Raw genomic sequence first — 20,646 nt, forward strand, 5'->3', positions numbered from 1 at the left:
AAAAAAGGTTGGTGGCCAGCTGTTTTTTTTTTGTCGTGTTTGAGCGGGAAAAAATAGTTTTTGGTCGGTTTAAGATATAGCAAGTCAGGAAAGCTTATGGGCCAGATTTGACGGCCCAATGTAAAAGGAGCCTGTAGCGCCGGAATTTTTTTTGCTGGGAACGGGCCGCACGCTGCCTCTTTTAGGGCCCCTGTTAGATTGCGACACGTCACCCTCCGCGCGCATCGTAAAGCTGCTTAGAATCCCCTCATCAGTAGATACGTATCTGAAGAAGCTGGGCGTAACCGTAATGCTGTACAGAGTAGTGTTTCCAGGAAAAAGAGCATCAACCGCACGGAACCCTCACCAGCTGCATCTCACGGACGCGCCGCCCCCGGTGCCAGTGCCGACGACCGTCCGCCTCATCGCCGCGGCTTTCCGCTCACGAGCTGCCCCAGCTTGGCGTACTGCATCTCGCGAAAGCGATGGACCAGCGAGCGACCGATTCCTCACCGTCGCCTTCTGCTCGCAAGCCACCTCGCCGCGGCTTCGCTGCTTCTTGCGGAAGCTCGGGTGCTGGCCTGCGCCGATTCCAGTGAAGGAAAAACTAAGCTCAGCCCATGCCGTTCCACATATTTCTTCTCCACTTGTATTTTGTCCTATAGTTTTTAACTGAATTTTGGTGTTCTGTTATGCAGGATTGCAGGCACTGAACTTGTTCAGTAATTTTAGACTTCTCACATTCAGCTAGCAAAGATTTGATCTTCGATGCATAGAAAGCTTGCCACTAGAGTGCTGGATTGCTAGCAAGGCTCCCTCGGTTGCACTCATGCTACACTGCTATTATTCTTTGTGCCAAATTCTTTGAGGAAGTCTTTGAAGATGAAGAAAAAGCTTGTCAGCTGGGGCTCCAGAGCATCCATGATCCCTTTACATGGTCTGCCATCTTCGAGTTTGACAATGAAGGTGTAGAAAAATAGGAAGATTGTAATTCAGCAGCTTACTTTGTAGCTGCTTTAGCTAGAAATTCAAGTCAAAAAAGTTTCTGGTTAGGTTCTGTCCCAAACAGTCTAGCTGATCTAGTTGTCAAGTCTGTAAACTTTGTTATTACCAATCAATGAAATCCCTTTTTCCCGCAAAAAAGAACAATTGTTCTGTGTGCTATATGTCTATATTCGGATTGATGAATGAATGAACATATGGTTTTTTCCCCTCAAGCATAAGATTATTTGCAATATTTTACCGAAAAGGATAATCCTACCGCTAGAATGTACCCAGTAATACTTCAGAATGCTTGACATGACCTATATTTGTCATTGGGCTTGAGCTCATACTTGAGTGCAGGTGGAGAAAGCAAGCACTAGAAGTCTACTGCATCATTTGGTAAGAAGTACTCACTCTAATGATCCAGTGCAACATTATGTAAATTTTAGTTGTACAACTAACATTTATACATTTACCAGAAGAAGGAATACTACTATGTCTACTCCTTCTGTCCTCCAGGATTCGGTTGATCAAAATCCAATCTTCGCGAAGGGTGCAGCACCTCCGTAGCTTGATCAGTTTGAAGTAGAAGTTCAGTGTATCCTCCTTGGATGAATGGACGAAACATGGTCGAAGAATCCCCGTAAAAAGTAGTATTTGTGAAGTGTGGTACTGTACTATTAGAACTTGTGCCTGCCTCAAAAGATCCCTGTGCAATGAAAAGTTAGGAAATTGTTCAGAGGCTTTGTTTTATAATTATGTTGCATAAAAATTTAAGAAAAACTAGAGTAATTTGTCTTACTGCAAATTGTAAGGGACCTTGTCCATTAAACATATTATTGGAAAAGTGTGGCATTGTAATATTAGAGCTTGTTCCTGCCTGAAAAGATCCATGTGTCATGAAAAGTTAGTAAATTGTTTACAATTGTTCTTGCAAAATTATGTTACATAGAAATATAAGAAAAAATTTAGTAACTTGTCTTACAGTAAATTGTAGAGGACCTTGTCCATGAAACATATTATTAGAGAAGTGCGGCATTGTAATATTGGGACCCGCTCCTGCCTGAAAAGATTGATGTTTCATGAAAAGTTAGAAAATTGTCTTGAGTTCTTGTGGTACAGTTAAAAAACCTTGTGAGTCTGTCTTACAGTAAACTGTAGAGGACTTTGTCCCTGATACATATTATTTGAGATGTGTGGAATTGCTATATTAGTTGTTGTACTTGCGTCAAAAGTTCCCTGCGTCATCATAAGTATTAAAATATTTCAAAATATCGTGGCACAGTTGAATTGCATGAAACATATTAAATAACCGGCAATAATTTGTCTTACGGTAAACTGTTGAGGGCCTTCTCCGACCGGAGGATCCGCCTTTACTTTGTTTCCAGCACCTGCTATTGATGAAACCATATAAACAAGACGAACTTTACTGCTTGTCTAATCGTGAGAGAAAGAATAGTTGGTGTAGCACTACCTTTTTTTGTTCCAGATTTTGGCTTCTTTGTTCCACTTTTTGGCTTCTTTGGTCCTTTCTTTTCAACTGCATCTTTTGCTCTCTTTACCATTGGACCTTTTATTGCTTGGGGAACTTTAAATGATATATTTGCATTGGTTACATTTTCACTGCACACATTCGAATTCATGGCTACACTTTCAGGTTTGGAAGGTCCTCTTTGGCTTAGTGATTCATCTGCTTCTAGATCTAGCATATCTATAGCTTTCTCTAATTCTACAAGTAGCTCTTCTGAAATAGAGCACTTAAGTGCAACAGCAGTTGCTTTCCGAGAAATCCGAGCAGCATGTGTTTGTAAAGTTTCTTGAGGATTGTCCGGGTTATTAGAAGAGTAACCTCTTTTTGCATATTTTGTCCATCTGTGCAGTATATATTGCGATGGCAAAGTGATAACCTCATTGATGTTGAACACTCGGAGTGCATGCTTGCACAACAGACCTATGACATAAATACACACATGTTATGAAATATTATCATATACTGAAAAATTGTCAAAATCTGATTGCATACCTTTGGATTCGTACTTTCTACAGGAACATGATATGGTCACATTATCATGGTTGAAGGTAACTAGTGCGTCATCCTCAAATTGCATCGACATGACCTTATATGTTCTGACTGTTCCAACTGTGGAAACAATTTCGCACTTGACTAAATGTTGTTGTTTGAACTCCTCCTCAAAATCATTATAAATCCTCCTTGTATATGACTCAGCTGCAGTCTTCAACATAGGTAAATTTCTTACAAAAGGGACCGGTTTAGACTTTCGTGACTTGAAATCTGCATCTAGTTCATTTTCACGAAGGCTAGCAGCACACTTCTCATATTCTACTACGAGCTCTGAAAGACAGAGCTTCTTGCGAAATTGTTTCTTGAATACATTGTTCATACCTTCACTTCTTTGAGTTGAGGTCATGTCAGCGGAAAACGAATCATTGCGGTACACCGCAGCCCACTTCTCACGCAAACCATATAGATTTTGTATCCATGAGTTCTCCACAAGATCATAAGTAATCAACAATTCTTTCCACTTCTGCTCAAAGTATGCCACTGAATTTTCAAGGTATACAACTCTCTTAAAGTCAACAAGAAACCGAGGATGGTTTGAAATTACATGGCTAAGATGCTTGGCAGCATTTTGATAAATGTGCCAAAGACAGAGGCGGTGCTTCGTGCCTGGCAAAACCTTGTCAATTGCCTTGGCCATAGCTGCACATTTGTAATATCCCAGATTTACAGGCAATAAAATGAGAGAACACCAAAGAGTGCATTGCATTCATGCATAGAAAATCCGGGGGATTTTCGCGCTTTCAAATAAAACTTACCACAGTAACTGAAGTTTCACTTGACTTGCTGGAATTGAAGTAGATCATCAAGTCAAGCGCTATAAACTTCACTGTGATCTTTGCTAAAACCCTGTCTTGGGGGTAGAGATGATTTGATCTATGGGCTAGATCAAATAGAATTAGTTTTACAACAAACAACACCTTAAGTAAGGATCCACTACAAGATTTTATAAAAGATCTCCACATGGCATTCCTTACAACAACACATTCTTTAAGAATCAAATCCTAACTTAATAATACTTAAAAGTTAGCAACTACCTTTGTGTGTAATTTAATTCACTTCTAAATAAGGTAAACCACAGGGTTTAAAATGCATACAAGCCACACATTCTTATTTAAATCATAACTTATTAAGTATATGTAATATCATAAAACTAAATCCATTTACATTACGATTTATAGTTCAAACTATCTGAATCAAACTGATTATGAGTATTTTGAAACTCATATGATCATGCCTTGGTGAAATCAAACACCAACTATCTAAATCTGAGGAAATACCTTCAACCTTGATCTTTTGATCAATATTATAATATAAATCTAATCCAATATGATAAAGTGACTCATCCACAATAATAAAACCATCCACAAGATATTTAGTAACAAATGCCACTTGGCTATCCAAAAATAAATCATATGAGAGGATAATGATCTTGCCACATAGGATGAAAATATCTACATAACTTGCTTTCCAAGCTATGCCACCTCATGCTCAAAGGATTGCTATGGATGAGGGCATGACACCCAAGCACCTTACTCATCAAACCAACACAAGAGTCACCACCTATGTGTCATGATGCTAGAGCTTGCCCAAGCCTATAAATAGAGCCACACCTTTCATCCATTTGCTCATCAAGTACCATGATACATGGGAACAAACACATAGAGCCACTCCATGTGAATTAGCTAGGATCAAGATGAAGAAGCTAGGAGGTGGAGGCATACCACAAGATGCAGGTTTATCAGATTTCCTACACCGATTGAGAGAGACGAAGTCCCTGTCCCTTCGCATGCATACGTAAAGAAAACCTCCTCGTTATGATCCATTTACGAATCAAAGAAAATCTCTGAGGTGATTTCATTCCACAGTATCTTTGGACCCATCAATTTCAACAAGCTACAGAAGATACCAAGGTAGAATTCCTAGGCAAACCATATATTTAGAGGATCATATCATCATATCTTGAGTAGGACCTTAGGCTATTACAAGACATTTAGAAGTGAGAGAGATTATAGATATGTGCATAATCCTTATTATGATGTACTAGGCAAACCTAACAAAGTGTTCACCAAGCACATGTTATAATTTTCAACCATTCAAACAGATTGGTTCCTAAATAAAAAGGAATAGAGATAAACATTTAAACCATGACTATTTTCAATTTAAAATGCATTTCACAAGAACACCAAATTAATCAATTATGAAATGGTTGTTTATAAACAAAACAATACAACAGGTAGCATTATCAAATTGTTCCGATATTAACATATTTTAGAATCTGTAAAACAAAACAGAGTTCAAATTTGAAATCAAATAGCAAATTTAAATCAGTAAATAAATACAGCAAAATAAAATTTGAGATGAAAAATGGAGGGAAACTTACCTGGACCACCGCAGCCCAACAACCACCTCCGCAGCAGCCCAAATCCAAGGCCCAGGAGAAGCCCAGCCCACGAACAAATGCAACCCAACACTTACTGTTTCGTTGCTTTAGAAATCGTGCGAAGAGAGTCGTCGTCTTCGTCTTCCTCCACGGCGTCGACAGCGCAGAGAGAAGCTCTGGCCACGTCCTCGTCGTGGATAAGCTCACCCCGGACGCCGCAGAAGGTTCTAGAGCTCCACACTATTATCCTCGCGTCCGAGCCTATCCGGAGACATCAAGATTCGCGCCCAAATGCACTTCACCGTCGCCAGTTCATCTCCACCTCTGTCGCCGGCGAGCCGACGATTCTGACCTAATCATGGCCTATAAATAGGAGGGGAGAACCGCCGTGTAATCCTTGTTCTTCGCCGCTCATCCAATCCCTTCCTAGCCCTCTCCACATCTCACTGGAACCCCAGCCATGGCCGGCCAGTTCTCCGGCTAGCCTTCGATTGAGAGCACCCCGGAGTCTACCGTTAGGTCGAGGAGGTGTGCCTAGGCGTGTAGATCATCTGGGAGCATGATACGTCTCCGACGTATCGATAATTTCTTATGTTCCATGCCACATTATTGATGTTATCTACATGTTTTATGCACACTTTATGTCATATTCGTGCATTTTCTGGAACTAACCTATTAACAAGATGCCGAAGTGCCAGCTTGTCGTTTCTGTTTTTTGGTTTCAGAAATCCTAGTAAGGAAATATTCTCGGAATTGGACGAAATCAAAGCCCAGGGGCCTATTTTCTCACGAAGCTTCCAGAAGTCCGAAGGAGAGACGAAGAGGGGCCACGGAGGGGCCACACCCTAGGGCGGCGCGGCCCCCCCCCCCCTTGGCCGCGCGGCCCTGTGGTGTGGGGCCCCCGTGCCGCCTCTTGACCTGCCCTTCCGCCTATAAAAAGTCTCCGTGACGAAACCCCCGCACCGAGAGCCACGATACGGAAAACCTTCCAGACGCCGCCGCCGCCGATCCCATCTCGGGGGATCCAGAGATCGCCTCCGGCACCCTGCCGGAGAGGGGAATCATCTCCCGGAGGACTCTACGCCGCCATGGTCGCCTCCGGTGTGATGTGTGAGTAGTCTACCCCTGGACTATGGGTCCATAGCAGTAGCTAGATGGTTGTCTTCTCCCCATTGTGCTATCATTGTCGGATCTTGTGAGCTGCCTAACATGATCAAGATCATCTATCTGTAATTCTATATGTTGCGTTTGTTGGGATCCGATGAATAGAGAATACTTATTATGTTGATTATCAAAGTTATGCTATGTGTTGTTTATGATCTTGCATGCTCTCCATTACTAGTAGATACTCCGGCCAAGTTTTTGCTATTAACTCCAAGAGGGAGTACTTATGCTCGATAGTGGGTTCATGCTCGCATTGACACAGGGACAAAGGATGAAAGTTCTAAGGTTGTGTTGTCTTGTTGCCACTAGGGATAAAACATTAGTGCTATGTTCAAGGATGTAGTCACTAGTTACATTACGCACCATACTTAATGCAATTGTCTGTTGTTTGCAACTTAATACCGGAGGGTTCGGATGATAACCCGAAGGTGGACTTTTTAGGCATAGATGCGCTTGGATGACGGTCTATGTACTTTGTCGTAATGCCCAATTAAATCTCACTATACTCATCATGATATGTATGTGCATGGTCATGCTCTCTTTATTTGTCAATTGCCCAATCGTAATTTGTTCACCCAACATGCTGTTCGTCTTATGGGAGAGACACCTCTAGTGAACTGTGGACCCCGGTCCAATTCTCTTTACTGAAATACAATCTATCGCAATACTTGTTCTACTGTTTTCTCGCAAACAATCATCTTCCACACAATACGGTTAACTCTTTGTTACAGCAAGCCGGTGAGATTGACAACCTCACTTTGTTTCGTTGGGGCAAAGTACTTTGGTTGTGTTTTGCAGGTTCCACGTTGGCGCCGGAATCACCGGTGTTGCGCCGCACTACATCTCGCCGCCATCAACCTTCAACGTGCTTCTTGACTCCTACTGGTCCGATTAAACCTTGGTTTCTTATCGAGGGAAACTTGCCGCCGTGCGCATCACACCTTCCTCTTGGGGTTCCCAACGGACGTGCCAACCACACGCATCAAGCAAATTTACGGCGCCGTTGCCGGGAGATCAAGACACGCTGCAAGGGAGTCTCCACTTCTCAATCTCTTTACTTTGTTTTTGTCTTGCTTAGTTTTATTTACTACTTTGTTTGCTGCACTAAATCAAAATACAAAAAAATTAGTTGCTAGTTTTACTTTATTTGCTATCTTGTTTGCTATATCAAAAACACAAAAAAATTAGTTTACTTGCATTTACTTTATTCATCATGTTTCCTTTTAATTTTACCACAAAAAACATACCGGTAGGACGTGGGTCTATAGTTGGGAGAAATAATATAGAAGAATTTTTCAATCATGTTAGTACTATTGAAAATTTTGAAGATAGACACTTGGTAGACCTTGCGCCTACTTATGAAATTGCTGCTGCGCATTTAGTTCGCCTGTTGGAAACTAAATTTGTTAATCTTAATCCTATAATCCAACACATGTTTTTCACACTTGGTGATATGGAAGAGGGGGAAAAGAAAGATTTTGTATTAGAAACCCTTCTTAGAGAATTTGGTGGTCTAGCAAGAGAAGCTAGAAAGGTGTTTGCTAAATTTAATATGCTTGGTTCTCCTACTAATTTTGTTAGTCTCCTTGAAAGGATGGATATGGATAGAATAAGATACACTAATAATATTGATGATGGAGGGGAGATCAAAGCACCAATACCATGTAAGCTCTTAGCTATGAATGATGCATTAGAAAATAACTATGCTTGGCTAGTTCTGAAAATTTGTTTGATGAGAGTAGCACGCCTAAGACTAATGAAAAGGGAGATGCTGAAACTTATGTATCCAATATACTATGCCTAGTTGAGAAAACTCCACACCCCGCTGAGAATGCATCACCCTTCGATAATACTTGATACACACTTTCTGCGCCTAGCTGAAAGGCGTTAAAGAAAAGCGCTTATGGGAGACAACCCATGTTTTTACCTACAGTACTTTGTTTTTATTTTGTGTCTTGGAAGTTGTTTACTACTGTAGCAACCTCTCCTTATCTTAGTTTTGTGTTTTGTTGTGCCAAGTTAAGCCGTTGATAGAAAAGTAAGTACTAGATTTGGATTACTGCACAGTTCCAGATTTCTTTGCTGTCACGAATCTGAGTCCACCTCCCTGTAGGTAGCTCAGAAAATTAAGCCAATTTACGTGCATGATCTTCAGATATGTACGCAACTTTCATTCAATTTGAGCATTTTCATTTGAGCAAGTCTGGTGCCATTTTAAAATTCGTCAATACGAACTGTTCTGTTTTGACAGATTCTGCCTTTTATTTCGCATTGCCTCTTTCGCTATGTTGGATGAATTTCTTTGATCCATTAATGTCCAGTAGCATTATGCAATGTCCAGAAGTGTTAAGAATGATTGTGTCACCTCTGAATATGTCAATTTATATTGTGCACTAACCCTCTAATGAGTTGTTTCGAAGTTTGGTGTGGAGGAAGTTTTCAAGGATCAAGAGAGGAGTATGATGCAACATGATCAAGGAGAGTGAAAGCTCTAAGCTTGGGGATGCACCCGTGGTTCACCCCTGCATATATTAAGAAGACTCAAGCGTCTAAGCTTGGGGATGCCCAAGGCATCCCCTTCTTCATCGACAACATTATCAGGTTCCTCCCCTGAAACTATATTTTTATTCCATCACATCTTATGTGCTTTTTCTTGGAGAGTCGGTTTGTTTTTGTTTTTTGTTTTGTTTGAATAAAATGGATCCTAGCATTCACTTTATGGGAGAGAGACACGCTCCGCTGTAGCATATGGACAAGTATGTCCTTGGTTTCTACTTATAGTATTAATTGCGAAGTTTTCTCCTTCGTTAAATTGTTATATGGTTGGAATTGGAAAATGATACATGTAGTAATTGCTATAAATGTCTTGGGTAATGTGATACTTGGCAATTGTTGTGCTCATGATTAAGCTCTTGCATCATATGCTTTGCACCCATTAATGAAGAAATACATAGAGCATGCTAAAATTTGGTTTGCATATTTGGTTTCTCTAAGGTCTAGATAATTTCTAGTATTGAGTTTGAACAACAAGGAAGACGGTGTAGAGTCTTATAATGTTTTCAATATGTCTTTTATGTGAGTTTTGCTGCACCGGTTCATCCTTGTGTTTGTTTCAAATAAGCCTTGCTAGCCTAAACCTTGTATCGAGAGGGAATACTTCTCATGCATCCAAATACTTGAGCCAACCACTATGCCATTTGTGTCCACCATACCTACCTACTACATGGTATTTTCCGCCATTCCAAAGTAAATTGCTTGAGTGCTACCTTTAAAATTCCATCATTCACTTTTGCAATATATAGCTCATGGGACAAATAGCTTAAAAACTATTGTGGTATTGAATATGAAATTATGCACTTTATCTCTTATTAAGTTGCTTGTTGTGCGATAACCATGTTCACTGGGGACGCCATCAACTATTCATTGTTGAATTTCATGTGAGTTGCTATGCATGTCCGTCTTGTCTGAAGTAAGAGAGATCTACCACCATATGGTTAAGCATGCATATGTTAGAGAAGAACATTGGGCCGCTAACTAAAGCCATGCTCCATGGTGGAAGTTTCAGTTTTGGACAACAATCCTCAAATCTCAAATGAGAAAATTATTAATTGTTGGTATATGCTTATGCATAAAAGAGGAGTCCATTATCATTGTCTATGTTGTCCCGGTATGGATGTCTAAGTTGAAGAATAATCAATAGCGAGAAATCCAATGCGAGCTTTCTCCTTAGACCTTTGTACAGGCGGCATAGAGGTTGGGGTTTGTGACACTTGGTAAAAACAATGCATTGTGATGATCCGGTAGTCCAAGCTAATTAGGACAAGGTGCGGGCACTATTAGTACACTATGCATGAGGCTTGCAACTTATAAGATATAATTTACATGATGCATATGCTTTATTACTACCGTTGACAAAATTGTTTCATGTTTTCAAAATCAAAGCTCTAGCACAAATATAGCAATCGATGCTTTTCCTCTATGGAGGACTATTCTTTTACTTTCAATGTTGAGTCAGTTCACCTATTTCTCCCCACCTCAAGAAGCAAACACTTGTGTGAACTGTGCATTGATTCCTACATACTTGCTTATTGCACTTATTATATTACTCTATGTTGACAATATCCATGAGATATACATGTTACAAGTTGAAAGCAACCGCTGAAACTTAATCTTCTTTTGTGTTGCTTCAATGCCTTTACTTTGAATTATTGCTTTGTGAGTTAACTCTTATGCAAGACTTATTGATGCTTGTCTTGAAGTGCTATTCATGAAAAGTCTTTGCTATATGATTCACTTGTTTACTCATGTCATATACATTGTTTCGATCGCTGCATTCACTACATATGCTTTACAAATAGTATGATCAAGATTATGATGGCATGTCACTCGAAATTATACGTGTTATCGTTTTACTGCCGACGAGCAGAACTAAGCTTGGGGATGCTGATACGTCTCGACGCATCGATAATTTCTTATGTTCCATGCCACATTATTGATGTTATCTACATGTTTTATGCACACTTTATGTCATATTCGTGCATTTTACGGAACTAACCTATTAACAAGATGCGAAGTGCCGATTCTTTGTTTCTTTGTTTTTGGTTTCAGAAATCCTAGTAAGGAAATATTCTCGGAATTGGACGAAATCAAAGCCCGGGGCCTATTTTCTCACGAAGCTTCCGGAAGTCCGAAGGAGAGACGAAGAGGGGCCACGGAGGGGCCACACCCTAGGCGGCGCGGCCCCCCTTGGCCGCGCGGCCCTGTGGTGTGGGGCCCCGTGCCGCCTCTTGACCTGCCCTTTCCGCCTATAAAAGTCTCGTGTGAAACCCCCGTCACAGAGAGCCACGATACGGAAAACCTTCCAGACGCCGCCGCCGCCGATCCCATCTCGGGATCCAGAGATCGCCTCCGGCACTGCCGGAGAGGGGAATCATCTCCGGAGGACTCTACGCCGCCATGGTCGCCTCCGGTGTGATGTGTGAGTAGTCTACCCACTGGACTATGGGTCCATAGCAGTAGCTAGATGGTTGTCTTCTCCCCATTGTGCTATCATTGTCGGATCTTGTGAGCTGCCTAACATGATCAAGATCATCTATCAGTAATTCTATATGTTGCGTTTGTTGGGATCCGATGAATAGAGAATACTTGTTATGTTGATTATCAAAGTTATGCTATGTGTTGTTTATGATCTTGCATGCTCTCCGTTACTAGTAGATCCTCTGGCCAAGTTTTTGCTATTAACTCCAAGAGGGAGTAGTTATGCTCGATAGTGGGTTCATGCTGCATTGACACAGGACGGTGTGAGAAAGTTCTAAGGTTGTGTTGTGCTTGTTGCCACTAGGGATAAAACATTAGTGCTATGTTCAAGGATGTAGTCACTAGTTACATTACGCACCATACTTAATGCAATTGTCTGTTGTTTGCAACTTAATATCGGAGGGTTCGGATGATAACTTTGAAGGTGGACTTTTTAGGCATAGATGCAGTTGGATGACGGTCTATGTACTTTGTCGTAATGCCCAATTAAATCTCACTATACTCATCATGATATGTATGTGCATGGTCATGCTCTCTTTATTTGTCAATTGCCCAACTGTAATTTGTTCACCCAACATGCTGTTCGTCTTATGGGAGAGACACCTCTAGTGAACTGTGGACCCCGGTCCAATTCTCTTTCTTGAAATACAATCTCTTGCAATACTTGTTCTCTGTTTTTTCGCAAACAGTCATCTTCCACACAATACGGTTAACTCTTTGTTACAGCAAGCGGTGAGATTGACAACCTCAACATTTCGTTGGGGCAAAGTACTTTGGTTGTGTTTTGCAGGTTCCACGTTGGCGCCGGAATCACTGGTGTTGCGCCGCACTACATCTCGCCGCCATCAACCTTCAACGTGCTTCTTGACTCCTACTGGTCCGATTAAACCTTGGTTTCTTACTGAGGGAAACTTGCCGCTGTGCGCATGATGGCGTGTATTTCACACGTTCGTTGGGCAACCCCAAGAGGAAGGTATGATGCGCACAGCAGCAAGTTTTCCCTCAGAAAGAAACCAAGGTTTATCGAACCAGGAGGAGCCAAGAAGCACGTTGAAGGTTGATGGCGGCGGGATGTAGTGCGGCGCAACACCGTAGATTCCGCGCCAACGTGGAACCCGTACAACACAACCAAAGTACTTTGCCCCAACGAAACAGTGCTGAGGTTGTCAATCTCACCGGCTTGTTGTAACAAAGGATTAACCGTATTGTGTGGAAGATGATTGTTTGCAGAAAACAGAGAACAAGATTGCAAGAGATTGTATTTCAAGAAAGAGAATTGGACCGGGGTCCACAGTTCACTAGAGGTGTCTCTCCCATAAGACGAACAGCATGTTGGGTGAACAAATTACAGTTGGGCAATTGACAAATAAAGAGAGCATGACCATGCACATACATATCATGATGAGTATAGTGAGATTTAATTGGGCATTACGACAAAGTACATAGACCGTCATCCAACCGCATCTATGCCTAAAAAGTCCACCTTCAGGTTATCATCCGAACCCTCCGTATTAAGTTGCTAACAACAGACAATTGCATTAAGTATTGCGCGTAATGTAACTAGTGACTACATCCTTGAACATAGCACTAATGTTTTATCCCTAGTGGCAACAGCACATCCATAACCTTAGTGGTTCTTGTCACTCCTCCGCATTCACAGAGGCATGAACCCACTATCGAGCATAAATACTCCCTCTTGGAGTTACTAGCATCAACTTGGCCAGAGCATCTACTAATAACGGAGAGCATGCAAGATCATAAACAACACATAAGCATAGCTTTGATAATCAACATAACAAGTATTCTCTATTCATCGGATCCCAACAAATGCAACATATAGAATTACAGATAGATGATCTTGATCATGTTAGGCAGCTCACAAGATCCGACAATGATAGCACAATGGGGAGAAGACAACCATCTAGCTACTGCTATGGACCCATAGTCCAGGGGTAGACTACTCACACATCACACCGGAGGCGACCATGGCGGCGTAGAGTCCTCCGGGAGATGATTCCCCTCTCCGGCAGGGTGCCGGAGGCGATCTCCGGATCCCCGAGATGGGATCGGCGGCGGCGGCGTCTCCGGAAGGTTTTCCGTATCGTGGTTCTCGATGCGGGGGTTTCGCCACGGAGACTTTTTATAGGCGGAAGGGCAGGTCAAGAGGCGGCACGGGGGCCCCACACCACAGGGCCGCGCGGCCAAGGGGGGCCGCGCCGCCCTATAGTGTGGCCCCTCCGTGGCCCCTCTTCGTCTCTCCTTCGGACTTCTGGAAGCTTCGTGAGAAACTAGGCCCCGGGGCTGTGATGTCGTCCAATTCCGAGAATATTTCCTTACTCGGATTTCTGAAACCAAAAACAGCAGAAAACAAGAATCGGCACTTCGGCATCTTGTTAATAGGTTAGTTCCAGAAAATGCACGAATATGACATAAAGTGTGCATAAAACATGTAGATAACATCAATAATGTGGCATGGAACATAAGAAATTATCGATACGTCGGAGACGTATCAGCATCCCCAAGCTTAGTTCTGCTCGTCCCGAGCAGGTAAAACGATAACACAGATAATTTCTGGAGTGACATGCCATCATAATCTTGATCATACTATTTGTAAAGCATATGTAGTGAATGCAGCGATCAAAACAATGTATATGACATGAGTAAACAAGTGAATCATATAGCAAAGACTTTTCATGAATAGCACTTCAAGACAAGCATCAATAAGTCTTGCATAAGAGTTAACTCATAAAGCAATAATTCAAAGTAAAGGTATTGAAGCAACACAAAAGAAGATTAAGTTTCAGCGGTTGCTTTCAACTTGTAACATGTATATCTCATGGATATTGTCAACATAGAGTAATATAATAAGTGCAATAAGCAAGTATGTAGGAATCAATGCATAGTTCACACAAGTGTTTGCTTCTTGAGGTGGAGAGAAATAGGTGAACCGACTCAACATTGAAAGTAAAAGAATGGTCCTCCATAGAGGAAAAGCATCGATTGCTATATTTGTGCTAGAGCTTTGATTTTGAAAACATGAAACAATTTTGTCAACGGTAGTAATAAAGCATATGTATCATGTAAATTATATCTTACAAGTTGCAAGCCTCATGCATAGTATACTAATAGTGCCCGCACCTTGTCCTAATTAGCTTGGACTACCGGATCATCACAATGCATTGTTTTTACCAAGTGTCACAAAGGGGTACCTCTATGTCACTTTGTACAAAGGTCTAAGGAGAAAGCTCGCATTGGATTTCTCGCTATTGATTATTCTTCAACTTAGACATCCATACCGGGACAACATAGACAACAGATAATGGACTCCTCTTTTATGCATAAGCATATAACAACAATTAATAATTTTCTCATTTGAGATTTGAGGATTGTTGTCCAAAACTGAAACTTCCACCATGGAACATGGCTTTAGTTAGCGGCCCAATGTTCTTCTCTAACATATGCATGCTTAACCCTATGGTGGTAGATCTCTCTTACTTCAGACAAGATGAACATGCATAGCAACTCACATGAAATTCAACAAAGAGTAGTTGATGGCGTCCCCAAGAAACATGGTTATCGCACAACAAGCAACTTAATAAGAGATAAAGTGCATAATTACATATTCAATACCACAATAGTTTAAAGCTATTTGTCCCATGAGCTATATATTGCAAAGGTGAATGATGGAATTTTAAAGGTAGCACTCAAGCAATTTACTTTGGAATGGCGGAAAATACCATGTAGTAGGTAGGTATGGTGGACACAAATGGCATAGTGGTTGGCTCAAGTATTTTGGATGCATGAGAAGTATTCCCTCTCGATACAAGGTTTAGGCTAGCAAGGCTTATTTGAAACAAACACAAGGATGAACCGGTGCAGCAAAACTCACATAAAAGACATATTGAAAACATTATAAGACTCTACACCGTCTTCCTTGTTGTTCAAACTCAATACTAGAAATTATCTAGACCTTAGAGAAACCAAATATGCAAACCAAATTTTAGCATGCTCTATGTATTTCTTCATTAATGGGTGCAAAGCATATGATGCAAGAGCTTAATCATGAGCACAACAATTGCCAAGTATCACATTACCCAAGACATTTATAGCAATTACTACATGTATCATTTTCCAATTCCAACCATATAACAATTTAACGAAGGAGAAACTTCGCCATGAATACTATGAGTAGAAACCAAGGACATACTTGTCCATATGCTACAGCGGAGCATGTCTCTCTCCCATAAAGTGAATGCTAGGATCCATTTTATTCAAACAAAACAAAAAAAAACAAACCGACGCTCCAAGAAAAAGCACATAAGATGTGATGGAATAAAAATATAGTTTCAGGGGAGGAACCTGATAATGTTGTCGATGAAGAAGGGGATGCCTTGGGCATCCCCAAGCTTAGACGCTTGAGTCTTCTTGATATATGCAGGAGTGAACCACCGGGTGCATCCCCAAGCTTAGAGCTTTCACTCTCCTTGATCATGTTGCATCATACTCCTCTCTTGATCCTTGAAAACTTCCTCCACACCAAACTCGAAACAACTCATTAGAGGGTTAGTGCACATTATAAATTGACATATTCAGAGGTGACACAATCATTCTTAACACTTCTGGACATTGCATAATGCTACTGGACATTAGTGGATCAAAGAAATTCATCCAACATAGCGAAAGAGGCAATGCGAAATAAAAGGCAGAATCTGTCAAAACAGAACAGTTCGTATTGACGAATTTTAAAACGGCATCAGACTTGCTCAAATGAAAATGCTCAAATTGAATGAAAGTTGCGTACATATCTGAGGATCATGCACGTAAATTGGCTTAATTTTCTGAGTTACCTACAGAGAGGTGGACCCAGATTCGTGACAGCAAAGAAATCTGGAACTGTGCAGTAATCCAAATCTAGTACTTACTTTTCTATCAACGGCTTAACTTGGCACAACAAAACACAAAACTAAGATAAGGAGAGGTTGCTACAGTAGTAAACAACTTCCAAGACACAAAATAAAAACAAAGTACTGTAGGTAAAAACATGGGTTGTCTCCCATAAGCGCTTTTCTTTAACGCCTTTCAGCTAGGCGCAGAAAGTGTGTATCAAGTATTATCAAGAGATGAAGTGTCAACATCATAATTTGTTCTCATAATAGAATCACAAGGTACCTTCATTCTCTTTCTAGGGAAGTGTTCCATACCTTTCTTGAGAGGAAATTGATATTTTATATTACCTTCCTTCATATCAATGATAGCACCAACAGTTCGAAGAAAAGGTCTTCCCAATATAATGGGGCAAGATGCATTGTATTCAATATCCAAGACAACAAAATCAACGGGAACCAGGTTATTGTTAATGGTAATGCGAACATTATCAACTTTACCCAAAGGTTTCTTTGTAGAATGATCAGCAAGATTAACATCCAAATAACAATTTTTCAGCGGTGGCAAGTCAAGCATATTATAAATTTTCTTAGGCATAACAGAGATACTTGCACCAAGATCACATAAAGCATTACAATCAAAATCTTTAATCTTCATCTTAATGATGGGCTCCCAACCATCCTCTAACTTTTTAGGAATAGAGGCTTCACGCTCTAGTTTCTCTTCTCTAGCTTTTATGAGAGCATTTGTAATATGATGCGTGAAAGCCAAATTTATAGCACTAGCATTAGGACTTTTAGCAAGTTTTTGCAAGAACTTTATAACTTCAGAGATGTGGCAATCATCAAAATTCAAACCATTATAATCTAAAGCAATGGGATCATCATCCCCAATGTTGGAAAAAATTTCAGCAGCTTTATCACAGGCAGTTTCAGCAGTTTTAGCAGTTTCAGGCAGTTTTTCGCGCTTTGCATTCGAAGTGGAAACATTGCTAACACCAATTCTTTTATTAGTATGAGTAGGAGGTGCAGCAACATGTGTAGCATTAGCATTACTAGTGATGGTAATAGTCCAAACTTTAGCTATATTCTTCTCTTTAGCTAGTTTTTCATTTTCTTCTCTATCCCACCTAGCACGCAGTTCAGCCATTAATCTTATATTCTCATTAATTCTAACTTGAATGGCATTTGCTGTAGTAGTAATTTTATTATGATGATTCTCATTAGTCATAACTTTCGATTTCAAAAGATCAACATCAGCAGCAAGACTATCAACTTTAGAAGCAAGTATATCAATTTTCCCAAGCTTTTCTTCAACAGATTTGTTAAAAGCAGTTTGTGTACTAATAAATTCCTTAAGCATGGCTTCAAGTCCAGGGGGTGAACTCCTATTATTGTTGTAAGAATTCCCATAAGAATTACCATAGCCGTTGCCATTATTATAAGGATATGGCCTATAGTTGTTACTAGAATTGTTCCGGTAAGCATTGTTGTTGAAATTATTATTTTTAATGAAGTTTACATCAACATGTTCTTCTTGTGCAACCAATGAAGCTAATGGAACGTGATTAGGATCAATATTAGTCCTATCATTCACAAGCATAGACATAATAGCATCGATCTTATCACTCAAGGAAGAGGTTTCTTCGACAGAATTTACCTTCTTACCTTGTGGAGCTCTTTCCGTGTGCCATTCAGAGTAGTTGATCATCATATTATCAAGAAGCTTTGTTGCTTCACCAAGAGTGATGGACATAAAGGTACCTCCAGCAGCTGAATCCAATAAATTCCGTGAAGAAAAATTTAGTCCTGCATAGAAGGTTTGGATGATCATCCAAGTAGTCAGTCCATGGGTTGGGCAATTTTTAACCAGAGATTTCATTCTTTCCCAAGCTTGAGCAACATGTTCAGTATCTAATTGTTTAAAATTCATTATGCTACTCCTCAAAGATATAATTTTAGCAGGGGGATAATATCTACCAATAAAAGCATTCTTGCATTTAGTCCATGAATCGATACTATTCTTAGGCAGAGATAGCAACCAATCTTTAGCTCTTCCTCTTAATGAGAAAGGGAACAATTTTAGTTTAATAATATCACCATCTACATCTTTATATTTTTGCATTTCACATAGTTCAACAAAATTATTAAGATGGGCAGCAGCATCATCAGAACTAACACCAGAAAATTGCTCTCGCATAACAAGATTCAGTAAAGCAGGTTTAATTTCAAAGAATTCTGCTGTAGTAGCAGGTGGAGCAATAGGTGTGCATAAGAAATCATTATTATTTGTGGTTGTGAAGTCACACAACTTAGTGTTTTCAGCGTTGGCCATTTTAGCAACAGTAAATAAAGCAAACTAGATAAAGTAAATGCAAGTAAACTAATTTTTTTGTGTTTTTGATATAGCAAACAAGATAGCAAGTAAAGTAAAACTAGCAACTAATTTTTTTGTATTTTGATTTAGTGCAGCAAACAAAGTAGTAAATAAAACTAAGCAAGACAAAAACAAAGTAAAGAGATTGAGAAGTGGAGACTCCCCTTGCAGCGTGTCTTGATCTCCCGGCAACGGCGCCAGAAAATATGCTTGATGGCGTGTATTTCACACGTTCGTTGGGCAACCCCAAGAGGAAGGTATGATGCGCACAAAGCAGCAAGTTTTCCCTCGTAAAGAAACCAAGGTTTATCGAACCAGGAGGAGCCAAGAAGCACGTTGAAGGTTGATGGCGGCGGGATGTAGTGCGGCGCAACACCAGAGATTCCGGCGCCAACGTGGAACCTGCACAACACAACCAAAGTACTTTGCCCCAACGAAACAGTGAGGTTGTCAATCTCACCGGCTTGCTGTAACAAAGGATTAACCGTATTGTGTGGAAGATGATTGTTTGCAGAAAACAAGAGAACAAGATTGCAAGAGATTGTATTTCAAGAAAGAGAATTGGACCGGGGTCCACAGTTCACTAGAGGTGTCTCTCCCATAAGACGAACAGCATGTTGGGTGAACAAATTACAGTTGGGCAATTGACAAATAAAGAGAGCATGACCATGCACATACATATCATGATGAGTATAGTGAGATTTAATTGGGCATTACGACAAAGTACATAGACCGTCATCCAACCGCATCTATGCCTAAAAAGTCCACCTTCAGGTTATCATCCGAACCCCCTCCGTATTAAGTTGCTAACAACAGACAATTGCATTAAGTATTGCGCGTAATGTAACTAGTGACTACATCCTTGAACATAGCACTAATGTTTTATCCCTAGTGGCAACAGCACATCCATAACCTTAGTGGTTCTTGTCACTCCTCCGATTCACGAGAGGCATGAACCCACTATCGAGCATAAATACTCCCTCTTGGAGTTACTAGCATCAACTTGGCCAGAGCATCTACTAATAACGGAGAGCATGCAAGATCATAAACAACACATAAGCATAGCTTTGATAATCAACATAACAAGTATTCTCTATTCATCGGATCCCAACAAACGCAACATATAGAATTACAGATAGATGATCTTGATCATGTTAGGCAGCTCACAAGATCCGACAATGATAGCACAATGGGGAGAAGACAACCATCTAGCTACTGCTATGGACCCATAGTCCAGGGGTAGACTACTCACACATCACACCGGAGGCGACCATGGCGGCGTAGAGTCCTCCGGGAGATGATTCCCCTCTCCGGCAGGGTGCCGGAGGCGATCTCCTGGATCCCCCGAGATGGGATCGGCGGCGGCGGCGTCTCCGGGAAGGTTTTCCGTATCGTGGTTCTCGATGCGGGGGTTTCGTCACGGAGACTTTTTATAGGCGGAAGGGCAGGTCAAGAGGCGGCACGGGGGCCCCACACCACAGGGCCGCGCGGCCAAGGGGGGGGCCGCGCCGCCCTATAGTGTGGCCCCTCCGTGGCCCCTCTTCGTCTCTCCTTCGGACTTCTGGAAGCTTCGTGAGAAAATAGGCCCCTGGGCTTTGATTTCGTCCAATTCCGAGAATATTTCCTTACTAGGATTTCTGAAACCAAAAACAGCAGAAAACAAAGAATCGGCACTTCGGCATCTTGTTAATAGGTTAGTTCCAGAAAATGCACGAATATGACATAAAGTGTGCATAAAACATGTAGATAACATCAATAA

The 20,646-nt window shown here is 41.0% G+C and overlaps 1 pseudogene; it reads right to left on the reverse strand.

Moving 5' to 3' along the window:
• Positions 1 to 342: 342 nt before the first annotated feature.
• LOC127328277 (protein FAR1-RELATED SEQUENCE 5-like) overlaps positions 343 to 20,646 on the reverse strand; it is a 134,643-nt pseudogene continuing 114,339 nt past the window's right edge.

Source organism: Lolium perenne, chromosome 2 (genome assembly GCF_019359855.2).
Source record: "Lolium perenne isolate Kyuss_39 chromosome 2, Kyuss_2.0, whole genome shotgun sequence".
Taxonomy (NCBI): Eukaryota; Viridiplantae; Streptophyta; class Magnoliopsida; order Poales; family Poaceae; genus Lolium; species Lolium perenne.